The 24340-nt window shown below is 41.6% G+C and overlaps 1 protein-coding gene across 2 annotated transcripts in view; it reads right to left on the bottom strand.

Annotated features, from left to right (window-relative positions):
• TLN2 (talin 2) overlaps positions 1-23825 on the bottom strand; it is a 273188-nt gene extending 249363 nt beyond the window's left edge. The window contains exon 1 of one of the 2 annotated variants that reach the window (XM_068275770.1): positions 23735-23825. The gene's annotated coding sequence lies outside the window, so the exon portion shown is untranslated. The remainder of the gene's footprint in view (positions 1-23734) is intronic. The other variant, XM_068275771.1, reaches the window with a different exon arrangement.
• Positions 23826-24340: the final 515 nt, after the last annotated feature.

Below are 24340 nucleotides of genomic sequence, written 5' to 3'. Positions count from 1 at the left end.
ACATGTCTGTGTGAAAGTAAACCTGCTCATCTTACTATAACTCATATTCTTGCATAGATGTAAAAATGCCATCTACTGGCTGCATAAACATAGAACCCAGATATTTATTTTGTAATGAGGTTTCTGCAGCTAAAGGAATACACTTTATTACATTGCCAAATGTAGATTAGTACAGGCTGCCAGCTTTTGGCTCTGTGGGTGTAGCTGCTGTAACTGCCTGCACTGCATCATTCGTACTGTTTAAAACAAAAGGAGGAAAGCACAGTCTAAACAACTCCTATAAGCCTGATCCCTACAGCCATACTAGTCTGTGGTGCAGGAAACACCCACAGCCTGGGCTCTTGACTAGATTTACCATGTAATTTACATTTGCTAAACCAATGAGCTTCTAGAAAAACAGACTCAGTTCACACTAGGTGCAAAGCCAGCATTGTGATGCAACAGGAAGTGTACAAAAAACACATGGGAGAAAGGTAGAAATGATTTTCTATAAGGGTACACATCAATATGTTTTGTCTGTTGGTTTCAACACTGGACAATCTTGCCAGGTACGACTCTTTTGGGCAATGGATGCATTACCATTTGTTCACTAAATGGGGCAAGTGCACTCAAAAGTGGCGGCAGACCCTACAATAGACAAGAACAGCACAACTATGCCAAATGGATACAGTACTGCTATGGCTCGGTCTGTTGCAGCGTGAACCAAGCATAACATTAAATTACACAAATTAAAGGGAATCTGAAAAACAAAAATTGAACAGATCAGTTTGAACTGGCCTATAAAAAAAAATCATTGTAGTCTTTGATCCATCAATTTTTAGTGCGCTGTTCTGGCCGTCAACATGCAGAGAAGCCGACAGTGTGAATAAGCCTCATATTTAAAAAGTCTCAAGAAGGGGACAATGAGTGAACGAGCCTTCATCTCTACAGTCTCATGCTTAGCGCAAAGGAGAAATGGAAAACTGGAAAGAGACAAAATTGAGAACAAGCACCATCTTCTCCATCTGCACAGTCATCCCAGGAAACAAGAACTGAAAGGAATATGGAAGGCATCATTGTAAACTGCCATTTACAAATGCGGCCTGGCCTACTGTATGTGTGCCAGTTTGCCCCCAAAGAAGTCACTTACCCTGAACAGTATGTAGAACAGTTCTTTTGTCTGACTCAATTGGCTGAATGCCTGTTACAGTTGTGGTACTCAGCCAGGACTGAAACCAACAGATCAGCACAACAACAACCAGACAACAGGTATTTTTTTAAAAACACAAAGGCAATATCACAGCATTGGTGTTCCTCTTATGTTAGACTCCCATGCAAAAGCAAAAAAAGTAAAACTCAAGGCTGGACAAATCCCAGAAGTCAGGTATCCAAGGCTCCTTACAGGCCAACTACATCCAAAACTAAACAATGCAAATTCTGAATGCAATCACACTGGATTAGAGTAAAATTATAAGTGTTCTGGAAATGAGCTTTTTAAATAGAAAAATCCTTTGTTGTAGCTGTCCTTGTTCCAGTTGTGCTGCTAGCCAGTTGGCTTCCTGTTACTAGAGTTGGTGTCTTCACGCCTACTTTCTGTGACTACAGATCTTACCTCCTCTTCTGAGGCGTAGCTAGAGATTATGGGGCCCCATAGCAGAACTTCTATGGGGCCATCAGACCCAGGCACTCGAGAGCAATGCAACCTGCCCCTATCCTATGGGATATATGTTGACTGGCCAATGTACATTCCTATGTAATGTACACTGTAAACACTCTATGGGCACTGAGATACCGTCAGAGCATAGAGAAAAAACAGGAAAATAAATAGTGAACACACTACCGTTTGCACCCCTTTGCTCCACGACCCCATAGCAGTTGCTATGGCTATTGCTATGCCCCTGCTCCTCTTGCAGACTTTCATGCACATATTTACCTGGCGGAGTAAATTTAACAAGCGCTGGCCAAGGGCATAGTTATCCCCACTCACTCTGCCCGCTCTGTGCCACTGTCATGCACCGCTCCATTGGACCTCCTAGCCCCTCCAAAGCAACAGAACAAGTCGTAAGCCTAGAGGGTGGCAATTGCAATTATACTGCTTTGTCCCCCTCACTGTCCTGATCCCTCACAAGCGACTGGCCTCGAATGTGTGTAGGCTTAGTAGAGGTTTAGTAGTAGATGTGATAGGCCATCAATATCCTACTTAATATTGTTTACTAACCTGTCCATCTCAGAAAGCACTCCCTACAGGGCTGTTGAGAACTCACTGAAAATCTTGTGCACATTAATTGCAGAGGTGTTGTGCACATCGTGTATGATAAGTGTGTAATAGAGGACGAATAGCCTCATTCTCCTGCCGAGTACCTGCACATCACTCTTATGCCGGGAATACATGGCTCGTTTCTGCCGCTCGATTCTCCGCTCGATCGTATTTGCCGCTCGATTCTGTAGTCGATTCTCTTATCTTCCGCTTTCTCACTTCTATGAGAAATCGAGCGGCGAAACGAACTAACGGGAGATTGGATCGGACATGTCGGAAATTATCTATCAAGCCATCTATTTGCGGCAGAAATGAACCGTGAATTCCAAGCATGAGATGTAACCATAGTTAGATTGCCTAGGGTCTGCTTGATGTTCTTAGTCCCTGTCAGCACCCTCCGCATGTACTCTTACCAAGGACTAATTTTAATTTCTATTTAACAGCTACTGTACAGCTATAGCCTAAGTTTAAAGACCATCTCTGATGTACATAAAATACATAACGGTACAATAATGCTTAAAAGTTAGAATGCCTCCAACACATTGTCTATTTAACAAGGACCCCTTACTAGCTGGGTTTTGGTACATCGCTCAGTCCCCTTGCAGAAAATAGCACTGGCCTTCTCTATATCAGCTACAGAAAAGGCAGCGGCCTTTTTCTTCAAGGTGGTAGGGCTACACACCAGAACCCACCTGATATGGGGCTCCAGTTCATTTTATTATACAGAACACATGCCTGGGAATTCAGATTGGCATTGACAGGCTGGGATGGACAGGATGGAGTGTCAGCTTCCTACCCAGGAGCTGTGTGGCTGGATAGTGTACTGGTTAAGGGCTCTGTCTCTGACACAGGAAACCAGGGTTTGAATCTCGGCTCCTCCTGTTCAGTGAGCCAGCACCTATTCTGTAGGAGACCTTGGGCAAGACTCCCTAACACTGCTACTGCCTATAGAGCGCGTCCTAGTGGCTGCAGCTCTGGGGCTTTGAGTGCACCAGGAGTAAAGCGAGATATAAATGTTCTGTGTTTGTTATGTTTTCTTACCAAAAGCAGATGCCATCTTAATATACAGTAGCGTTCAAATTCCTAAGCTTTGGCAGTGATAAAATGCCTTTTATGTTACCTACTTTCAATCAAGATTGTTATAAAAAATTGAGTTGGATAATTTTTGTACCAACTCCACAACCCAGCTCACATCCAGTGCAAAGTGTCCAATACATAAAAACATAGTTTGCTGCAAAGAAAGTAATGCTCATTGTCCCACTACGGTGTTGTAATGCAGTGCACTCTGCACTGCTGCCATATGATTTGGCTGATGAGATAACTTTAAGAACAAGCAGGTGTAGGTGTTCCTAATTACATGTTTACTGAGTGGATATTCTTTGCAGTTATGCTTATATTCCCTGAAGAGTATTGGCTGGTTTAGACAAAGCAATTTAGCTGGTCAATGCTTTACTAGTAACTTAATTAAAGGACAACTGAAGTTAGAGTGATAGGGAGGCTGCCATATTTGTTTCCTTTTAACAAATACCAGTTGCCTGGTTGTCCTGCTAATCCTTAGCCTCTAATACTTGTAGTCATAGCCCTTGAACAAGGATGCAGCATTTGAGGTGTTTCTGACATCAATGTCAGATCTGACAAGTTTAGCTGCATGCTTGTTACTGGTGTTACTCAGACATACTGCAGCCACATAGACCAGCAGGGCTGCCAGGCAAACCAGTTTTGTTTAAAAGGAAATAAATATGACAGCCTCCATGTTCTCACTTCAGTTGTCCTTTAAAGTCTTTAAACAAAAGAACAGAGAAACACTGTACCCATATTCATCCAGAATTAAGCATACAGTATTCTGCAGTTATTGCTGGATTGCTGGGACATTACACTTTCTTTGCCAAATGAGACTATCTAGATATGGCTGAGGCCAATCTGTGATTTGTTCTGTACATAGTGTGTTAACGACAGCAGCTTTTTACTTGACATTTGTTGCTACAGTGTAATTTTGTCTGTGTGTAGGCAGATTACAGGCTGAAAAGCATGCTGCCTCTAGCAAAGCCATCCTCACACAAGCTCAGAGGGACAGTCACAAGGACATATGAGCAGGCCTGTGCATTCATATATAACTGGGAAGCAACCGCTACTTCTCACTGCCAATGTAAAGTTTTAAAAGCATTTTTCCAATGCAAGGTTCACTTTTCATGAAAATACCTGGTGTTCTTTATACTACTGGAATACACAAAAATGTAGATCTGAAAATACACAAATTTTAGTAAACAGCAACAAAAGATCTGTTCTGCTTCTGGCTTTACCCTTTTACCTGTTCTCGTCATGGTAGAGAGCCGCAAAGTGGAAACGTGACAGAATAAAAACTGGATTAGAGTAGAAGATAGGCTCACTGATTAAATCATTGGTATGCCACGAAACAGATGTGTATGGTAGTCATCACTTAGCAGCTTTACAGATAATATGTCTGTGCTCTACCCACATTCATGCCTCAAAGTACTGCAATCCTGTAATATATATTGCTACTAAACAGAGAGTAGCTAAAAATTATGAAGTTTTCATGTGTGGCATCTACTAAAAAGCAAGATGAACTAATAACAAACAATTAATTACCTTGTTTAGTGACCATTTGATTAATTTGCTATGTGCATACACACAGGCCAATTTATAAAAGGAGGAGGAGAGATTTTTCGGTTTTCACCGTTTCAAAATATGATTTCCATATTGATATAATTATAGGGGGGGGGGGACATAGTTTGGTAACTTACTATCAGTGCTTGATAATTTATAGAAATTGGCAATCCACGGCTCCATTTAATGCAGCCACACCAATGATGACATTAATATGTATCACAACGCTCTCTCCTGAAATTTATTTTAGATGGGTGAGGTGAAAATAGGTAGGTGTGGTCAGTAGAGTGCAGTGCCACATGCAACATATTTCAAGTACCAAAGATTAAAGGCTGGTTAACATGGGCGTCTGCTCAATGTCTCCCGCGGACTGCGCCACTCATCGTTAAAGTGCTACCAATTCAAGTGAATGGGCAGCGCTTGTGCTGTGTTTACGGTCGTTTGCACAAACGATGCCTTCTGATCCCAATTTTTCCCAATGTTTCACCCAACTGTGGAAACAACATGCAGCTTTAAGGGTCACAGCTGCAAAGTATGTCCCAACTTGTGCTGTAAACTAGTCCCCCAATTATAACCCAACTTTCTAGTCCTCCCATAACACCCTTGGCATGTATGTTCTAGCTCCCTGTAGTGTGTTACAAGCTTTATTGTTTTTTAAAGGTAACCTGAAATGAAAGGAATACAGAGGCTGCCATTTTAATTATCTTTTAAAGCGGTATTGTCACCATAAAAATCTAATTTCAACAGCAAATGGTCTGAGTGTATTAAGTGATAAAGATGCTAATCTTGCATTCAAAACTTTTTCTGCTGTTATGGTTTGGAGTTATCACATACTTTAGGAGCACTGGCCCTAGTGCCAAACAGTGCCAAAAAGTTGAATGCTGGGAGTTCTTTTGAATGATGGGAGTTCTTTTTATCTATAACATATTCCTCCTCTTCCATTTATTTCCCTGCCTAGCTGATCACTTGTGTTTACAAGCAAGGCTGAGGTGACTCAGTGATTGGATGTTTAAATAATAAAAAAAAAGACTCTAGGAGGAGGGCAGCTAATGAATACACAATGAGCAAGAGAAGGGAGGGGGGAAAACCAAGAGTCAGGGAGGATATGATGTCAGCATTAAGCTTGGCAAGATGGCCACTGCTTAGAGTAGGATTCTCTGCTTTTCCTTTATAAAATTCACAGGAATCGTTATGTGGATAGCACAATACGTCTGTTATGTAAGTAGCAGTAGTATTTATCTACTTATATATGTGTTTTTTTATTTCTAGGTTAGCATGGGTGTCGCTTGTTCTTTAAGCAATGCCTGTTGCCTGGCTGTCATGCTGAGCTGAAGTTTTAGTTGTGTTTGTATCACACACCTGCAACAAGCATGCAGTCAGTGGAGCCAGACCTGAGTCATGCTTATTCTTGGCCAGGGATTCATAGTATAAAGGTGCGCAGATCTTTGATGGATGTCGTCCATGGAGGAGCAGGATCTGATCCCCTTGGGTGACATCGCTGGGCCGGGCTGCACAAACATGAGTCAGCTGTGTAGCTGACAACATGTTGTGTTGCTATGCAGGGAGGTGGAGGGACGAGGGAGCAGCACGCGATTGACATCATGGGGCAGGCAGGGAGTGATGTGCAGAAAAGAATCAGCCGTCCCCAGGGTTGATCTGATCCCACAAGAGGATTGCTTGCTGGTCGGGGGGGCCTCTGCACACACGCCTGAGGCTTGTCATCATAAGCGGCCTCAACCAACTTTAATCTAGCGTGTGTACGAGTCTTTAGAGGCTGAGCATCAGCACAGAAGTCAGGCAACAGACTTTGATTAGAGAATCAAGATGTCGGCTGTCGTTTTCCTCTCGCTTCAGGTTTCCTTTAATAGCTTGTCTAGATTGACCTGTTGCACAGGATATTGTGGTATGTTACAATATAATTAGATCATTAACTTTTGGTAGTGCTGACCTATAGCTTATTGGTTCCCTCTAATAACTTGAGACCACCTGTCACTGCTGACAGATTGGAAAGCCATACAGTGGCACGATGCCTTTCAGAAAAACAGGAAAAGGAGCAAAGTGCAGCACCTTGTAAATAGGGGCTGGGGAGAATACAGTGGCAGGCAGGGCTGTGGAGTCGATACAGTCGACTCTTCAGGTTAGGATTCCACCGACTCCTCGACTCATACTCCTCTAATTTGCATATTGCAATCTTGTTGATTGAAAGTATGTAACATGAAATGCATCTCTCTACTGCCAACACTTTTAAAAGACAACTGAAGTGAGAGGGATATGGAGGCTGCCATATTTATTCCCTTTTAAACAATGCCAGCTACCTGGACATCCGGCAGATCTTCTGCCTCTAATACTTTTAGTCATAGACTCAAAATAGTCCTTGGGAAGAGTACTTGTAAAAGGTACAGGCCGGAACAAAGAACATCTATCAGGCCCTAGGCAATGTAACTGTGGGTACATGTAAGCATGATGTGCAGGTACACTGCAGGTGAATAAGGAGATTCTTCCTCTAATATACATTCTTCATGCACAATCTGGACCAGGTTTATGGGCGATAGACAACACCTCTGTGTTCAATGTGTACAACATTCTCAGTAGATTCCCTGCAGCTCTGTAGGTAGTGCATATGTATAGTACTACTGTGTAACAAAGTAAACCTGAGACAGATGAAAGTTTCAAACATACCTGGGGCTTATACAGGATCTTCTCAAAAAATTAGCATACTGTGATAAAGTTCATTATTTTCTGTAATGTACTGATAAACATTAGACTTTCATATATTTTAGATTCAAATACACACAACTGAAGTAGTTCAAGCCTTTTATTTTTTTAATATTGATGATTTTGGCATACAGCTCATGAAAACCCAAATTTCCTATCTCAAAAAATTAGCATATTTCATCCGACCAATAAAAGAAAAGTGTTTTTAAAACAAAAAAAGTCAACTTTCAAATAATTAAATGCATAATCAATGCTCACAGTGCCAAAACCACTGGTAAATGGTTTACTGACCATGGTATTACTGTGCTCAATTGGCCTGCCAACTCTCCTGACCTGAACCCCATAGAGAATATGTGGGATATTGTGAAGAGAAAGTTGAGAGACGCAAGACCCAACACTCTGGATGAGCTTAAGGCCGCTATCGAAGCATCCTGGGCCTCCATAACACCTGAGCAGTGCCACAGGCTGATTGCCTCCATGCCACGCCGCATTGAAGCAGTCATTTCTGCAAAAGAATTCCCGACCAAGTATTGAGTGCATAACTGAACATAATTATTTGAAAGTTGACTTTTTTTGTTTTAAAAACACTTTTCTTTTATTGGTCAGATGAAATATGCTAATTTTTTGAGATAGGAAATTTAGGTTTTCATGAGCTGTATGCCAAAATCATCAGTATTAAAACAATAAAAGGCTTGAACTACTTCAGTTGTGTGTATTTGAATCTAAAATATATGAAAGTCTAATGTTTATCAGTACATTACAGAAAATAATGAACTTTATCACAATATGCTAATTTTTTGAGAAGATCCTGTATATGTATGTATAAAAAAAAAATCTTTTCTTTTCATCCGTCTCAGGTACCCTTTAATCCGTAGTTATCAAACAAATTTTAACATATGAAGTTATTTGATTTCATGAGCAAAGGGAGTGCATAAATTTGCATAAACCAGCACCAGCGCAGAATTATTTCCATCTCATTGACCATCTCTATTAGTGACACAGCTACACATCAGGCTTTATTCTTACAGCATAGATGTTATTTAGTATATATTTATTATGATATATACTGTACAGTCACAATCAGATATGTATATCTGACTTTAAAAATACGGGGACTGCTTTATTGAAGCAGCACAAGTAACTATTTTTTGACCGGTTTATTTCATTTTTGTGGACTAAGCACAGCTATTACTGTATATATAAATTATTTATGACTATTATCTGAGAAATAGAATATTTTATCATATTTTCTATTTTAAATTACAGTTTAAATTCATTAGGAGTCGGAGCATTTTTTCCAGACTCCAGGCACCCAAAAATTGCTCCGAATTTTTTCGACCCCGACTCCACAGCCCTGGTGGCAGGGTCCTGATTTCACCTACACAAACAACTATATACAGTCATCAGCTGCAACCATTACTAATGTTTGTTATATTACTACAATAAAGTAGCAGTATACCGTTCATAGGTTCACCCTGGCCACTTACCGCTTCTTCTTAAAACTTCCACCTGTTGCAAAAGAAGTGGACAGGGTGTTTGAAAAAAACAACAACAAACAAACCAAAAAAAAAACACTGTTGTTCACTGCTGCCTATGGCGTTCGTCAGTGAGGCTGTTCATTGCTTCATAAATACAGCAACTAAAGATTTCTAATGAAAATGGGTAGCAAATAAAATTGGCAGTCTAAAATGCAGCAATCTGTTTAGATGATTGCTGCTTTTATAAATATGGAGATCTGAAAAGCGATCCCATTTCTGTGGAAACAAATGCACTTTTCAGGCAGTCAGGCCAGCAGCCACTTTTACAAGAGCATCAGTGATTTAGTATTGAAATGAACCATGTAATAATGTAAACCAACAACTTAGATTGATCCTGTGCAGATGGTCATCAGCTATGGAACAAAATAAGCGCATTTATTTCTTCCACATCCAGCTCACAGATCAAAGAAATTGACTACACACACCGCTCAGCTTGCCTTTTCATGCACTAAGAAAAAAAAGCAGGAAGTCACAATGCTCTGAAAGTGTACCTGAAGTGAAATTTTGAAAAGTTAGCTACTTACCTCAGTAGAGGGAACCCTCTGGATAATACAGGGGCTTCTGCCATTTCCCTTAAGCTTGCCGTTTCAGCACTGGTAGCCTCTGAAACTTTTCAACAAGGGCTGATTGAATAGGTTTGCGCAACTGCATTCCTGTCCAAGCGTGGCTGCACTGCGCAGGGCGCACTAGAACCTCTCGACCAATCATTGATAAGAACTGAGCTTGGGCAGGTCATAGAAGGCAGTGGAAGTGTTGGCATTATGAAGACATTGTATGTGTACATATACAGTATATATTGTATACTGTATGTGCATGCCCACCTGTATATATCAAACCAGATGCCTTAAGCTGTTGTGTGCAAATAAAAACAGCACACACACTATTGTACGAATAATACCAGTGGGCAGTATTAAGGCTTATTGACATCTGGGGCGTTTTTGGCCTTTTTCAAGTGCATCCAATTTTAAAAATCAAAACGCTTGTGCAATGATTCTCTATGAGAAGGTTCATATCAGTGCGTTTCGGCCGCTCTTGGAGTGATTTTTCTCTAACAGAAGGTATAGGAAAACTCACAAAAATCGCTTTATGCAGCGATGGCATTTACGTTTTTAAGAATAAATACATTGTATTTAATATTTTCTGGGTCAAAGAGTTCACTGGCGTCAGGAAGTGACAAAACGAAATCGATCTGCAAAAGCACTTTGCCCAAAATCGTAGCGCGCAGCGGGAGGGGGGGGGGGGACGCTAAAAAAAACCCCAAAAATTGCTAATGTCATCCTTAGCGTGTTTGCTTGAATTTTTTACAATTAAAATTAGGAGTTTTTGAGTTGTACTGTAAAGCATCTAGGCCCAAAATGGCAAATCTGCAAATGTCAGCAAGATAACAGTGACCAGCTATGCAAAAGCAGATTAGAAAGACAAGTCTGCAGGCCGTAATGTAACTGAAAACTAGGTTAGAGACTGCAGAGAACAACATGACTGGACCTAAACATCACAGATCACAAACAGCGTCTGGTCTAAATACCTGCAAGTCAGGTGATTACCACATACATATTTTGACATCTAGACACAAGAATTATGCTTAGTGAAAACTGATGAAATATTTCACATTATGTCTATGTCATGCATCACCATGTGATGAGCTTTCTTATATTCTGACTGCCAGTCAATGGGGTATTACTGTACAATTGTCCTCACAGTTCATCACCCTAGTGATTCTAGATGAATTACAGATAGCTCATCATTACAGCTGTTCATTTCTTCACCAATGCAGATTCATAAAGGGGAAAGAAGCAAGTAGAAATTACATGATCATCTGATCATAACCAGACAAATTTGAAACTATCAAATGTATAAGGAATCCCTAGTATCTTCGTGCTAATGTATGTAAGCTTCTAACTGGGTGGTCACAGTCACCTATGACCTCCTGTGTCACTCCACGTCGCTGCCTATTTTACATTAGCACATATCTGTAGTTTCAATAACATTTTATCATCTACCAGAATTGCCAAACCCTGAAGCCGAATTTTGCATAGAGCCAATTAGATTTGTAAGATAATTATTAATTGGCACAACCATCATGCTAATTGTTAAGAGGACCGCCATCACGTAAAATTTAGAATTCATGAGTATCAGACTGTAGTGTTCTTTATGGTTCATTGTATAATTGAATTTGCCTTGCCATTTAATCTCTTCTACTTCCACAAAAATGTAAGTTTATATAAAAAATAAAAAATAATGAGCTGGTATCAAAGTGGCTCCCCCAGGACCGTGTAACGTCGATTGGTGTCAAGTTCTGGAGGAGGTGATTGCAGGGGATCACGTGGACATCCCCGCTGAGTGACGTGATCTGCCTGCCAAGCGAAAAAAAAAAAAAAAAAAAAAAATTTTTAAAAACGGTATGTTCTTTTTTTTTTTTAAATAAATAAAAAACTAATGAGCGGTCACAGTCCACCAACAGAAAGCTCTGTGTATTTTTGTATGCGTTGCGGTCCGCAACAGCGTTAATTGTAGTAGGGAATGCGTCCAATAATACGCATGGTGGCCGGCCAACTGGTGAGTCGCCAAAAACGAAACTAAGTGACAGCGGGGGACCGGAGGATTCCAGAGTGGCTCCGAGGGCAAAGGACTGCTGCAGGGGGCTGGTAATAGCACCAGGTAAGTGAAACTCTTTACCCCCTGTTCAGTTAAGGTTCCCTTTAAGAGGTTAAAATGCATTAAGGTGGCCATACACTGGTCGATTTGCCATCAGATCGACCAACAGATAGATCCCTCTCTGATCGAATCTGATCAGAGAGGGATTGTATGGCTGCCTTTACTGCAAACAGATTGTGAATCGATTTCAGCATGAAACCGTGCATTTAATGTAAATTTTCACACAAATGAAGCAAAAATTTGCATTGCAAAGCAATATGCATAAAATATCCCCCCCAAAAAAATGAAGCAGGGCCTCAGATTTTTTTTTACTTCTGAAAATTCGCATTGAATGGAAACGGGGGCCGTTTCCATTCAATGCGAATTTTCATAAGCAAAAAAAAATAAATAAATAAATCTGTTGTTGTCAAACTAATGCAAATTTTCTGAGCAAAAAAATCTTTACCAAAACGCACAAGTGAAAACCTAGCCTGAATGTACTTCTTACAAAGTATGTTTACACACAGTGTTCTCCCCAGGCTCTTTTAGCTGGGTGCTCCACCCGGCTAGTTTTGGTGACCACCCGGCTGTCATCGGCTCATCTTCTCTGCTGTATGCAGAGAAGCGCCAGCCCTGCATTCTGTTATCACGCCCCACCTCCATAACACCTGAGCAGTGCCACAGGCTGATTGCCTCCATGCCACGCCGCATTGAAGCAGTCATTTCTGCAAAAGAATTCCCGACCAAGTATTGAGTGCATAACTGAACATAATTATTTGAAAGTTGACTTTTTTTGTTTTAAAAACACTTTTCTTTTATTGGTCAGATGAAATATGCTAATTTTTTGAGATAGGAAATTTAGGTTTTCATGAGCTGTATGCCAAAATCATCAGTATTAAAACAATAAAAGGCTTGAACTACTTCAGTTGTGTGTATTTGAATCTAAAATATATGAAAGTCTAATGTTTATCAGTACATTACAGAAAATAATGAACTTTATCACAATATGCTAATTTTTTGAGAAGATCCTGTATATGTATGTATAAAAAAAAAATCTTTTCTTTTCATCCGTCTCAGGTACCCTTTAATCCGTAGTTATCAAACAAATTTTAACATATGAAGTTATTTGATTTCATGAGCAAAGGGAGTGCATAAATTTGCATAAACCAGCACCAGCGCAGAATTATTTCCATCTCATTGACCATCTCTATTAGTGACACAGCTACACATCAGGCTTTATTCTTACAGCATAGATGTTATTTAGTATATATTTATTAGGATATATACTGTACAGTCACAATCAGATATGTATATCTGACTTTAAAAATACGGGGACTGCTTTATTGAAGCAGCACAAGTAACTATTTTTTGACCGGTTTATTTCATTTTTGTGGACTAAGCACAGCTATTACTGTATATATAAATTATTTATGACTATTATCTGAGAAATAGAATATTTTATCATATTTTCTATTTTAAATTACAGTTTAAATTCATTAGGAGTCGGAGCATTTTTTCCAGACTCCAGGCACCCAAAAATTGCTCCGAATTTTTTCGACCCCGACTCCACAGCCCTGGTGGCAGGGTCCTGATTTCACCTACACAAACAACTATATACAGTCATCAGCTGCAACCATTACTAATGTTTGTTATATTACTACAATAAAGTAGCAGTATACCGTTCATAGGTTCACCCTGGCCACTTACCGCTTCTTCTTAAAACTTCCACCTGTTGCAAAAGAAGTGGACAGGGTGTTTGAAAAAAACAACAACAAACAAACCAAAAAAAAAACACTGTTGTTCACTGCTGCCTATGGCGTTCGTCACAGTGAGGCTGTTCATTGCTTCATAAATACAGCAACTAAAGATTTCTAATGAAAATGGGTAGCAAATAAAATTGGCAGTCTAAAATGCAGCAATCTGTTTAGATGATTGCTGCTTTTATAAATATGGAGATCTGAAAAGCGATCCCATTTCTGTGGAAACAAATGCACTTTTCAGGCAGTCAGGCCAGCAGCCACTTTTACAAGAGCATCAGTGATTTAGTATTGAAATGAACCATGTAATAATGTAAACCAACAACTTAGATTGATCCTGTGCAGATGGTCATCAGCTATGGAACAAAATAAGCGCATTTATTTCTTCCACATCCAGCTCACAGATCAAAGAAATTGACTACACACACCGCTCAGCTTGCCTTTTCATGCACTAAGAAAAAAAAGCAGGAAGTCACAATGCTCTGAAAGTGTACCTGAAGTGAAATTTTGAAAAGTTAGCTACTTACCTCAGTAGAGGGAACCCTCTGGATAATACAGGGGCTTCTGCCATTTCCCTTAAGCTTGCCGTTTCAGCACTGGTAGCCTCTGAAACTTTTCAACAAGGGCTGATTGAATAGGTTTGCGCAACTGCATTCCTGTCCAAGCGTGGCTGCACTGCGCAGGGCGCACTAGAACCTCTCGACCAATCATTGATAAGAACTGAGCTTGGGCAGGTCATAGAAGGCAGTGGAAGTGTTGGCATTATGAAGACATTGTATGTGTACATATACAGTATATATTGTATACTGTATGTGCATGCCCACCTGTATATATCAAACCAGATGCCTTAAGCTGTTGTGTGCAAATAAAAACAGCACACACACTATTGTACGAATAATACCAGTGGGCAGTATTAAGGCTTATTGACATCTGGGGCGTTTTTGGCCTTTTTCAAGTGCATCCAATTTTAAAAATCAAAACGCTTGTGCAATGATTCTCTATGAGAAGGTTCATATCAGTGCGTTTCGGCCGCTCTTGGAGTGATTTTTCTCTAACAGAAGGTATAGGAAAACTCACAAAAATCGCTTTATGCAGCGATGGCATTTACGTTTTTAAGAATAAATACATTGTATTTAATATTTTCTGGGTCAAAGAGTTCACTGGCGTCAGGAAGTGACAAAACGAAATCGATCTGCAAAAGCACTTTGCCCAAAATCGTAGCGCGCAGCGGGAGGGGGGGGGGGGGGGACGCTAAAAAAAACCCCAAAAATTGCTAATGTCATCCTTAGCGTGTTTGCTTGAATTTTTTACAATTAAAATTAGGAGTTTTTGAGTTGTACTGTAAAGCATCTAGGCCCAAAATGGCAAATCTGCAAATGTCAGCAAGATAACAGTGACTAGCTATGCAAAAGCAGATTAGAAAGACAAGTCTGCAGGCCGTAATGTAACTGAAAACTAGGTTAGAGACTGCAGAGAACAACATGACTGGACCTAAACATCACAGATCACAAACAGCGTCTGGTCTAAATACCTGCAAGTCAGGTGATTACCACATACATATTTTGACATCTAGACACAAGAATTATGCTTAGTGAAAACTGATGAAATATTTCACATTATGTCTATGTCATGCATCACCATGTGATGAGCTTTCTTATATTCTGACTGCCAGTCAATGGGGTATTACTGTACAATTGTCCTCACAGTTCATCACCCTAGTGATTCTAGATGAATTACAGATAGCTCATCATTACAGCTGTTCATTTCTTCACCAATGCAGATTCATAAAGGAGAAAGAAGCAAGTAGAAATTACATGATCATCTGATCATAACCAGACAAATTTGAAACTATCAAATGTATAAGGAATCCCTAGTATCTTCGTGCTAATGTATGTAAGCTTCTAACTGGGTGGTCACAGTCACCTATGACCTCCTGTGTCACTCCACGTCGCTGCCTATTTTACATTAGCACATATCTGTAGTTTCAATAACATTTTATCATCTACCAGAATTGCCAAACCCTGAAGCCGAATTTTGCATAGAGCCAATTAGATTTGTAAGATAATTATTAATTGGCACAACCATCATGCTAATTGTTAAGAGGACCGCCATCACGTAAAATTTAGAATTCATGAGTATCAGACTGTAGTGTTCTTTATGGTTCATTGTATAATTGAATTTGCCTTGCCATTTAATCTCTTCTACTTCCACAAAAATGTAAGTTTATATAAAAAATAAAAAATAATGAGCTGGTATCAAAGTGGCTCCCCCAGGACCGTGTAACGTCGATTGGTGTCAAGTTCTGGAGGAGGTGATTGCAGGGGATCACGTGGACATCCCCGCTGAGTGACGTGATCTGCCTGCCAAGCGAAAAAAAAAAAAAAAAAAAAAAATTTTTAAAAACGGTATGTTCTTTTTTTTTTTTAAATAAATAAAAAACTAATGAGCGGTCACAGTCCACCAACAGAAAGCTCTGTGTATTTTTGTATGCGTTGCGGTCCGCAACAGCGTTAATTGTAGTAGGGAATGCGTCCAATAATACGCATGGTGGCCGGCCAACTGGTGAGTCGCCAAAAACGAAACTAAGTGACAGCGGGGGACCGGAGGATTCCAGAGTGGCTCCGAGGGCAAAGGACTGCTGCAGGGGGCTGGTAATAGCACCAGGTAAGTGAAACTCTTTACCCCCTGTTCAGTTAAGGTTCCCTTTAAGAGGTTAAAATGCATTAAGGTGGCCATACACTGGTCGATTTGCCATCAGATCGACCAACAGATAGATCCCTCTCTGATCGAATCTGATCAGAGAGGGATTGTATGGCTGCCTTTACTGCAAACAGATTGTGAATCGATTTCAGCATGAAACCGTGCATTTAATGTAAATTTTCACACAAATGAAGCAAAAATTTGCATTGCAAAGCAATATGCATAAAATATCCCCCCCAAAAAAATGAAGCAGGGCCTCAGATTTTTTTTTACTTCTGAAAATTCGCATTGAATGGAAACGGGGGCCGTTTCCATTCAATGCGAATTTTCATAAGCAAAAAAAAATAAATAAATAAATCTGTTGTTGTCAAACTAATGCAAATTTTCTGAGCAAAAAAATCTTTACCAAAACGCACAAGTGAAAACCTAGCCTGAATGTACTTCTTACAAAGTATGTTTACACACAGTGTTCTCCCCAGGCTCTTTTAGCTGGGTGCTCCACCCGGCTAGTTTTGGTGACCACCCGGCTGTCATCGGCTCATCTTCTCTGCTGTATGCAGAGAAGCGCCAGCCCTGCATTCTGTTATCACGCCCCACCTGGCTACTTTTTCTTGCCACCCGGCTGGAAAAAATTTCTGGGGAGAACACTGACACGTGTATTTTAATTTTTTTGCTATAGTGGTCCTTTAATGATTAGTTTGTGAATGTTTTTTGGCTCCTTGCAAAAGTTCTCATACCTACTAACTCCCATTAATGTAAAATGAAAAAAAGCAGCTAAAGTCACCATAACATTTCTAATGCTTAAAAATGAACCTGAAGCGAGAAAACTATCTTCAGGTGAGATACTTACCCATTTAGAGGGAAGGCTCTGGAACTCAGAGCATTCCCATTCCACCACTGTTCCCTGTTCAATTTACGCGCCTTCTGGGCTATGGAAGCAATCGTGCCCCAAGTGCTCCTGAGGACGAAGGCACTGGTACTGTGCATGCACGTGCACAGACTAATGTGTGTAATACGGATGTGCTAGTCTTCAGGAGTACTCGGAGACACGAGTACTTGCAAAGCCCACCTGAGGAGGGCTCGTCAAATATCTTCAACAGGGGCACAGCGGTGGAACGAGGGCAGGAACCGAGGACTCCCAAGAGATTCAGAGCCTTCCCTCTACATAGGTAAGTTTATATTTTTTTGCATCACTTCAGGTTTACTTGAAAGGCAAAAATACAGGAAAAAACTTATCACCTCTGCTCATGACTGACAGTATTAAAAAGACCCTGGGATCTGCATCCATGGGCTGCAGCTGTGTTAGGCGCCAAGTGCATAGGCACAGAACCGCTGCCGTTGCCACACAGGTGAGGGTGCAAGCGAGCCCGTGTGTGCGGGCATGAGGGGGCACGCGAGCGGCTGTTGCTGATTTACTTCGCCCATTTGTTTTCACAGGGCCAAATTGTGTAGGCCACATATAATATTTTCCAGTTTTCCTCCAGGCAATCTAGTTTTCTTTCTTAACCCAAAAACATATACGCAAGTTAATTGGTTTTCCTTTTCGTTCAGGCACATAAGACTATGAATTATAGTTGAGATCATATTGTAAGTCAATCTGATGGGCAGTTAGCACTGGTTTAAAGTTAATGTGCTATACCAGCGCATCCATTGCTGGGCACATTTCATGCCTCTCTCACTGTAATGAAAAAGAAACCACTGTACAGTAAAAATGCACCCTGCAGTGCTTTGAGCACTGCAACAGATGCATTGCTATTACGCAGTACTGGCACCATATCTGGGTGGCAACTAATGCGCTGACACAAAACATTCACTGTAAACCTGCCCTTAGTGAAATGACTCTATACACTGTAAAGCGCTTTGGAACATTTCAGCCCTATACAAATAAATAACAATAATTCAACTATAAAACTTAAGTCTTATGCTGGATACACACTATGCGTTTCCGCGTGCGACGCGGCCGTCGATACGCGTCGATTAGATTATTTCCGAACATTTCCAAACGAATTTCGATGATTTTTAGGTCGAATGCCATGTAAAGTATGGCAAATCGACCTAATGATCCATCGAAGCTTGAATCGGACATGTCGGAAATAATTGAATCGACGCGTATCGACGGCCGCGTCGCACGCGGAAACGCATAGTGTGTATCCAGCATTAGTATGCTATACTTTATCTGGCAAGCATTCTTATTTCTAAGGCACATTACAGAAAGTTTGGAATGAAAGGCAACTAAGCCTAACAGTAGAGGAAACTCTACTTCCCTGCTGCCCAAGGTGACAGTAACATGACTGGTGACAGAAACTATAATCTCAGTTCTGCACACAGAATCAGCTCCTAAAGGTTAGCTAAATAAGCAGAATGCTTTGCTAGTACTGTCACTGTACCAACCAAGCTCTCTGTACTAGAAATCCTAAAGGACTGCATGTCTGGCACGTTAGTAAAGCTATAGACAAGGACTCTGTGCATGTGCAGGGGTGTAAAAAATGCAGCATAGGGACACTATGTGAGAATGATGGAGGAGGAGGGTATTCTGTGGATAATCAGCACATTGTTCTGTGGTGCTGGATGCAGGAATTATAGGCTTCTGCCTTCTGGATGGTGTCCCTTGTCTTCTTAGGGTGGAGTAAAGTCTGAACTAGCTGATGAGAGACTAGTTTAGAGATAAGAAGACATAAGCCTTGTATACACCAAGGCATTTCTGTCGCCCGGCAGGGATAGGTACTCAATCCCTTTAGCGGAAGTGCAGTGCCCACACAGTACAGATGTGTCACTAACTCCTAGGCTAGCTGAACAAACTAATTCACTAAAGATTCTCGTCCAAGGCAGTCTTTATGGGCCGCCACAGCCAGGTTCAATCCAGTGAGTACACTTTAGATTTTTACTCAATCTAGCAGATGACCGATATCTTGTTGTAACTGATCTATTTGCTTGACCACTATAGCCTCTTTAACATTGTATGCAGAAAAACTGATGCGATTTATACAATCAGTTGTTCCATAGCAGTGCATTGTGAAAAAGCTCAGTATTTCTGTGTACAATGTGAAAGAGGCCATAGAGAAACATGGACACTATCGTGCACACCAGTTATCCTTTCAGTTATAACTAAAAGCAACGAGCGTAGCGTCAAAGGAGCCTAAAAGGTCCATACACAGCACAGATGTAAGTCGGACAAAAAGAGAAATCAACCAAAAAGCGTAACTCAGCAAAAAAAAAAAAAAAAAAAAAAGTTGTTTAACCACTTTTTCCACCGCTACAGTATATTTACGTCATCTGTGGCACCCTCCAAGCCACCATGACATAGATATACTGACTCAGCTTGCAGCCCTGCTGTGCACAGTCGGATGCGCTGCAGAGCGCACCCCCTATCACTGTCAGCTTCATTACTAATTGGTGAAAGGGAACATGTTCCAGTGTTCTCTCCAGGCTCTTTTTGCCGGGTGCTTCACCCGGCTAGTTTTGGTGAGCACCCGGCTGTCATCGGCACACCACCCCCTCTGCTGTAAGCAGAGTTTTGCAGAAAAGCACCGGCCCTGCATTCTCTCATCTTACCCCACCCAGCTACTTTTCCATGCCACCCAGCTACTTTTTTCATGCCACCCGGATGGAAAAAAAAAGTCTGGGGAGAACACTGTGTTGCCTTATGGCCAATTAGTCCACCCCCCTCCCATGAACGATTGACTACTGCAGCGATCCTTCATCTGTCCCCCTCTGTGCACAAATCATTAAAAAAAAAAATCCTCCAGCAAGCAGCCTCACTCACCTTACCTCGTTCCTGCGACTATCCTGAAGCCAGATCCTCGCTCTGCATTCAGCCCTGCTATGCCGAATATCCAGGTCCCGGCTTGATGACATCATCAAGCTTGGATCAGATATTCGGCATAGCGGAGCTGACAGCAGAGCGGGGATCGGAGGCTGGGGCTTCAGGACAGTCGCAGGAACCAGGCGAGGTGAGAGAGGCTGCTTGCTGGTAGAGGGGGGGGGGGGGGGTGGATCTGGCTATCGATCCTGGGGGGGGAGAGGGGGTATTTAAAAGGGGGGGGACGTTAAGATCACTGGGGGATATCTGGCTAACTGGGGGGTTTCTAATAGTAAGGCACATCTGGTTACCCTGGGGGGGGGGGGGGGATAACCTAATACTGGGGGCACATTTGGCTATGATGGGGGGCCGGTGCTAATCCTGGGGGCATATCTGGCTAACATGGGGCAATGCTGATCTTGGGGTCACATCTGGCTATAATTAGGGGCACTATTAGGGGCGCACCTGACAATCTATGCTGGGGGTGGCAAATGCGGGAGACACATCTGAGTATACTTTTATATTGGGGACATATCTAACTATCCAGGGGGAGGGGGGGGCTGATACTGGGGACACATCTGGCTATCTATTCTGGGGGACATAATACTAGTGGCATGATTTTTTATGACAGTAGCACTTTTTATTTAAGCTGAAACCAGTAAAAACTGAGAAATCATGCATTGTTAAAAAAAAATGTCCTCTTTTTTCCCATTAAAATGAATAGAAAACAAACTATTTTCTTAGTACAAAATACCCACCAATGAAAGTATAGTTTGTCTTGAAAAATACGGTATATAGATCATTTAAGTGTCATGAGTAATAAAGTTATTGCTGATTAACTAGGGTCATGGCTAAAATGTCAAAACGGCTCTGGTCCATGAGGGGGAAACAAGGTCTGGATGCAAAGTGGTTAAATGACACTGTACACATACATACCAATATTCCTAACGATTATGCTTTTCATATGCTGCACACGCAGGGGGAAGTGACATTTCACAGGACATTTGTATATATGCTTTGGAACTAGTCCGACAAAATGTTGTTTGAACACCATAGTACACGCTGTCAGATATCAGCCCAATAATCTTCATAGCTGAACCACCCGTTGGATCAGCCTAATTACGCATTATCAGTTGCTCATCCTTGTTTAACACTGTTTGGCTACATTTTTTTATACCAATTATCGGACCTGTCATTCATTGGCCATTTCTAACAACTTTTATCTGATGTGTGTACAAGGATTTAGCCCCACTCAATTTTAATCACAGATCTGTTCATAAATAAAAAAACTTTTCTCCTGTTAGACTCAAAGCACTTGAGAGCTGCAGCCACTAAGGGTGCACTCAATAGGCCACCCTGCAGTGTTAGGGAGTCTTGACCAAGATCTCTTTACTGAATAGCTACTGGCTTCAGCCAGAATTTGAACCCTGGTCCCCTGTGTCAGAGGCAGAGCCCTTAACCTTCCTGGCGGTTCTTTAATTCTGCCAAATAGGCAGAAATACATTTTTTAAATATTTTTTTTTGCTTGTTTCATGTAAAGCTACCAGAGTGGTAGCTAAATGAAACACCACTAGAGGGCGCATGTGTCCCTCTAGTGCGATCGTCGCCGGCATCAATAGCAAACAGGGGAATGCGTATATAACGTGTTCCCCTGTTTGGCTTATCCTGTCGCCATGGCGACGATCGGAATGACATCATGGACGTCTGCCGACATCCTGACGTCAGACGTCTCCGATCTAGCCCATAGCGCTGCCTATAAGTCATTAGTCCGGGCAGCACAGGGCTCTGGAGGGGGGGGGGCCTCTTCCGCCGCTGCGTGCGGACAATTGCCGCAGAGCGGCGGCGATCTAGCTGGACATGCGGCTAGCAAAGTGCTAGCTGCGCGTACAGCACTTTAAATGAGGCAAATCGCCCCACCAGGGGCTGAGATATCCTCTGCGGCGGCTTACCCCGAGCTCAGCTCGGGGTTACCGCTAACAGGGTTAATCAGTACACTATCAAGCAACACACATTGCCACTGCTGGCTCTTTTCTATCTGATGTAGTAGAAAGCTATGTGGACATTGATCCCTCCCCACACCCCACCGCCAATCAATAAAAATAACTGCCTTAGACAATCCAAGTTTCTATTATTTGCATCAAAGGTGGATCAAAAGTCTCTAGTTTTGATTTTAATTAAAATAATTGTTTTTTAATCAGATAAGAGGTCAAATTGATTCATAACACTTGGTAGTTTAGTATATGGCTTTCCTGTGACACTGTACACCAATAATGTGCCACACATGCAGTGTTTACATGGGATACAAATTACAGCGCTACTCTAATTTAGGGGAGCCAGCAGGAAACCTCCTAGGGAACAGTCCTCCAATCACAGCACCCTCAACAGCACAAAGCATTCTGGTTGGCCGAGTAGTGTGGGCGTTGTTCACTACAACCTGTTACTACGCACACTTTCACAGTTTTATGCTGGCAGTGAAGCATCCTATACAATGAAATGCAATTGTCCCTGCGTCATCAACTGAATAGTTGTGTGCCCCTGTTTTTTTTTGTACTGCGCATGTGCGCAGTACAGTCAACCGCTGGGACAGGAGGACGGGCCAAGGAGCAGGGCGTCCATGTGCGTGCGGTAACACTACCTAGAGCGTGTTTTTAAATGGGCTTAGGAAGACTAGTTTTACATAATAAGAACTGCACCCTATATAAATCATCTAAAAAAAAAAAAAATATTTATCAAAGCACTGCTTACTGATTTCTAAAAATTTACAAAGCCCTCAGGGGCTGCATATTCACAGCCAATCACCATGAACAAGATATAGATACACCTATGAACAACTGCCCACTGAACAGCAAGAATAGCAAGGCTATAACAATAAACAAAATGAATTAGGAAGGTACTTGGGCATTCAGTGCTGGTGGCAACGATGACAAGTTTGTGGTCATTTCTGGAGATCTGTCACAGAGCTAACTGGCTCTGAATGCTGAATACATGAATTCCTTGCACAATAAACCTACTTCTATTTTGAATTAGCCTCTCCAATCTAGATAACTAGTTCTTTACTGCCATGCTTCACTACTTAATATAAACCACTCTGACCACACAGACCTCTGCCCAGCAACTGAGGATATCTATAGAAAAATAAGAATCTGGAGGTTGACCACTGGGGAAATTATTAATTCTTAGTACATAGGGGACATATGTATATGCATGAGTAAATGGAAAATCTAAATAGAAGCATGCCTAAATTGAAATCATAGCAACAGCCTATGCAAAGGTTAGCAAGCAGGCACACCAATAGTAACAAGGAAAGGCATATGTTAATACCACGATTACCATATTCTATAATTACTACACTAATACGCGTCTTATACAAGTTGTCACAAGAAATCTAAACATTGGATTATGTACCTGCAAGAATGCATAGGGCATCTGTACCATGTAATTACACTGATGCCTTTCCCTCCATAAGATGCATAAACCAATCCCAGATACAACGACAGTTAATAGAGTAGTCTCATACAGACAGCTGGGCGATCCTATAGCATGTCAGCCACATGTGACTGACTGAGCACCTCTATAACACTGATAGCCACACATATCCATTTATACAGCAAGCCTGGAGCTCTTATACATTCCTTTACAGCATGCATTTTCCACCAGCATCCATGCAACTTCCACTGCTCTAATGTACTCAGCTCCATCTACAAAGCCTCACATAGCAGCAGCCACTTACCCGGCCGTGATCCCTACCGGACCCCGGGTCACTCCCTCTCCATCCCCTGCTGCTGCTGCCTCTCCGCCCGAAGTGCTGCCCGACCCCCCAGACCAGAACCTGCGCATGCGCGAGAGATGAGTAGGTGGGGAGCCAAAGAGCACGGTGGTCACATCACGCAGCTGCATCACTGGCGGGCACTAGGGGGTCTTGTTGGAACAGCACCGGGCGCCATCTTGTGGCTGGCAAAGTGTCGTGTAGCGCTTTTGACTTAATTCATAGTAATTTTATGCTGAGACGAGATGGGAATATGTTAGGTTCGCAGAAATACATTTCACAACAACTTTTATTCAGAATAGCCTGCCACAGAACAATGTAGAATCTGACATGCAATTGTAATGGCTGGAGACTACTAAAGGTACGTTGTTGCTGTGCAAACTATGTGATTAATGGTTAAACGGTGAGCTTGACTTCAAGGTTGGATATTTTTGTAATATCTAGACTAGTTGCTAAGCATGTGTGGGTGGACTGTTAAGTCCACTTTAATAAAGACTGCTGAATCTTACAGGTTGCTTGAGGCGGCAGGAACACTACAATAGAAATTCTGCATATAAGCTGATTGCTGAC

This window comes from Hyperolius riggenbachi, chromosome 3 (genome assembly GCF_040937935.1).
Source record: "Hyperolius riggenbachi isolate aHypRig1 chromosome 3, aHypRig1.pri, whole genome shotgun sequence".
Taxonomy (NCBI): Eukaryota; Metazoa; Chordata; class Amphibia; order Anura; family Hyperoliidae; genus Hyperolius; species Hyperolius riggenbachi.
Note: the sequence above shows the minus strand (reverse complement) of the source record. Positions and strands in the feature narration are given on the sequence as shown.